The sequence below is a fragment of the Rhincodon typus genome, unplaced genomic scaffold (genome assembly GCF_021869965.1).
Source record: "Rhincodon typus isolate 14 unplaced genomic scaffold, sRhiTyp1.1 hic_rhity00011925, whole genome shotgun sequence".
NCBI lineage: Eukaryota > Metazoa > Chordata > Chondrichthyes > Orectolobiformes > Rhincodontidae > Rhincodon > Rhincodon typus.
The window spans coordinates 1-2,420 of record NW_025977563.1 but is presented as its reverse complement, the minus strand read 5'-3'; the positions used below and the strand labels follow the sequence as shown (position 1 = coordinate 2,420).

The window sequence follows — 2,420 nt, the reverse complement described above, 5'->3', positions numbered from 1 at the left end:
TGTTGGGGGTGGGGGGGGTGGGGTGTCAGCAGCTGGAGACTGCTGAGAACGATCCTGGGGTGTGTAGGGTGGGCGTGGGGTTGGTGGTGGGTGGCGGTGGTTGTTGGGTAGGCGGATATGTGTCACACAGACCGGATCGCTGTCCTCTCAAGTCTTGGAGATCAAGGGGGCATCTAACTGAAGGACTTGCCCCGATTGAAGGAATCTATTGGGTCAAAATATGTTGCCTTTTTTTTTTCATCCATTAACGGGATGAGGGCGTCGCTAGCTACGGCAGCACTTACTGCCCATCCCTAATTGCTCCCGAGGGGCAGTTAAGAGTCAACCACATTGCTGTGGGTCTGGAGTCACATGTGGTCCAGACCATGTAAGGATGGCAGTTTCCTTCCCTAAAAGTGATTAGTGAACCAGATGGGTTTTTCCAAGAATTGTCTATGGATTCAGGGTCATCATTAATCTGTGTGGAGTTTGCATGTTCTCCCTGTGTCTGTGTGGCTTTCCTCCCACAGTCCGAAGATGTGCAGGTTAGGGTGGATTGGCCATGGGAAATTGTCCCGTAGTGGGCACGGATGTGTAGATTAGGTGGGGTATAGAGGGATGGGTCTGGGTGGGATGCTATGAGGGTCGGTGTGGACTTGTTGGGCCGAAGGGCCTGCTTCCACACTGTAGGGATTCAATATATATTAAAAAATTAGACTCTTAATTCCAGATTTTTGCAATTAAATGAACAATCCCACCATCTGCTGTGGCGGGATTCGAACCCGGGTCCCTGGAACGTTAATGCTCGTAGGGACATCATCTGCCCTGTCAGTGTTCAGGTGGGATGTGGGGTCCAGCTCAAGGGGCAGAACCTGCAGATTGAATGTTTGGGTGGAGGGGTGGTGGTGTTGTTGGTGTTGGGAATCTGAGACTCCTCCCAGTGCCCCTCCCATTAAAAACATACTCACAGATAGAGGGAGTTGCCAATTGAATATTGCGAGCAGTTTTGGGCCTCGTATCTAAGGTAGGATGTGCTGGCCTTGGAGGGGGTCCAGAGGGGGTTCACAAAAATGATCCCGGGAATGAAGGTCTTGTGACATGAGGAGCAGTGAGGACTCTGGGTCTGTACCCGATAAGAGTTTAAACCGATGATGGGGTGGGGGGATCTGGTTGAAACTACAGAATACAGAGAGGCCTGGATAGCGCAGACGTAGAGATGTTCCCACGAGTGGGAAAGGCTAGGACCTGAGGGCACAGCCTCGGAGTGAAGGGGCAACCCTTTGGGACTGAGATGAGAAGGAATTTCTACAGCCAGAGGGTGAGGAACCTGTGGTACTGAGTGCTGGAGAGGGCTGTGGGGGCCAAGTCACTGAGTGTATTTAACACAGAGACAGGCAGGCTCTCGATTAGTAAAGGGGACCCAGGGTTACAGGGAGAAGGCAGGAGAATGGGGTTGAGGAACATATCAGCCATGACCGAGTGGTGGAGCAGACTTGATGGGCAGAATGGCCTAATTCTGCTCCTGTACTTTATTGTCTTAGGGAATCTGTGAATTCTGTCAGGCAGAGGGAGTAGGATGTTAATGGGAAGTGGGGGGGGCGGGTCGTTGGTCTTGCGGCCAGTGCAGAGGGGCAAGGAGATGGGGTGTGGGGTGTGGAGTGGTCCTTGAGATGTATCCTGACCCAGAACGCCTCCTGCTTTCAGACTCTGCAGATTCCCGAAATCTCCTCTGTGTTGGGATGGAGCCACGCTCTCGGACAAGCAACTCCGGCTCACCGCCCTCGACCTCCCACCCATCGGAAAAGGTGGGGGGGGGTGGGAAACAGGCCTTTACGTGGACCCCTCCCCACCCCACCCAGCTAGCGAGCCCCTGTCAAACTGCCTCCTGGACCCGGGCGGGGGGGCACGTTGAGGAGGCGAGAGGGAGCACCCCCCACCCAGGGAGAGTAGGGCTATCTCACTGACAGAGACGCTGGAGATGGGAATAAGGACAAGCCCCAGAAGGTGGAGAATCGCTCCGAGCTCTCTCTGACCCTCCGTGTGCGCCTCTGACATCCTGCCCCCGCAGAGGGTGAAGTGGAGCTGGGTCGGCCAGGGTCCCGGTTCCACAAAAGACGGGACTGCTAAGCTGCAGCCTCTCTCAGCTACGGCTTGTGAATCATGTATCGTCTCGCCGGGTTGGGGGGGTTGGTTTAATACCTGTCAGGGGCGTCGCTCGGGGATTATGAGAAATGAAGTTCAGCAGTGTGATGCCCACTGCAGTCGAGCAGCGGCTTGTGATGTCTGATGTTTCCTCATGGACGCCGTGAGGGAGAGGGGGATGAGGAGGGGAGTGGGGAGGTCAGGGAGTTGCTGGTGGGGGAAGATAGTGGGAAAGTGAGGGAGGGAGGTGGGTGGTTAGGAAATAGGGGGAGGTCTGGGGTGGGGAGAGAGAGGGTGAG

General features: G+C 55.2%; 1 protein-coding gene across 1 annotated transcript in view; it reads left to right on the top strand.

The window, feature by feature from the left end:
* zdhhc24 (zinc finger DHHC-type containing 24) overlaps positions 1–2,248 on the top strand; it is a 6,726-nt gene extending 4,478 nt beyond the window's left edge. The window contains exon 4 of the mRNA XM_048594623.1: positions 1,684–2,248. The gene's annotated coding sequence lies outside the window, so the exon portion shown is untranslated. The remainder of the gene's footprint in view (positions 1–1,683) is intronic.
* Positions 2,249–2,420: the final 172 nt, after the last annotated feature.